Source organism: Nanorana parkeri, unplaced genomic scaffold (genome assembly GCF_000935625.1).
Source record: "Nanorana parkeri isolate BGI_ZX_2015 unplaced genomic scaffold, ASM93562v1 scaffold1316, whole genome shotgun sequence".
Classification (NCBI taxonomy): Eukaryota; Metazoa; Chordata; class Amphibia; order Anura; family Dicroglossidae; genus Nanorana; species Nanorana parkeri.
In genome coordinates, this window is record NW_017307584.1 from 186,443 (window position 1) to 186,781 (window position 339).

A 339-nucleotide genomic window follows, 5' to 3' on the forward strand; every position below is an offset into this window, starting at 1 on the left:
CTAGAATTCCCCGGGACACGGGGAGGGGGGCTGGGGGGGTGTTTTCTGAAGCCACTGCCAGCTGGACGGGGCGAGAGCTAACACTGCGCAACATGACCGCCACTGTGAGCGCCAACCGCGGACAGAGATCACATCCAAACCTCAGACCCCCAATCACCAACCTATCCTCCGTGTGATACATTGTAACCATCAGATCCACAACACAATATACAACGTATCCGATTATCATCATATATACAACACTCCGAATATGTATTATATCATATCCAAAACATTCTGCACACACCATGGAAGGAAGTGACATCACCGTCTCCTCTCCATCATCACAGACCCAGCACA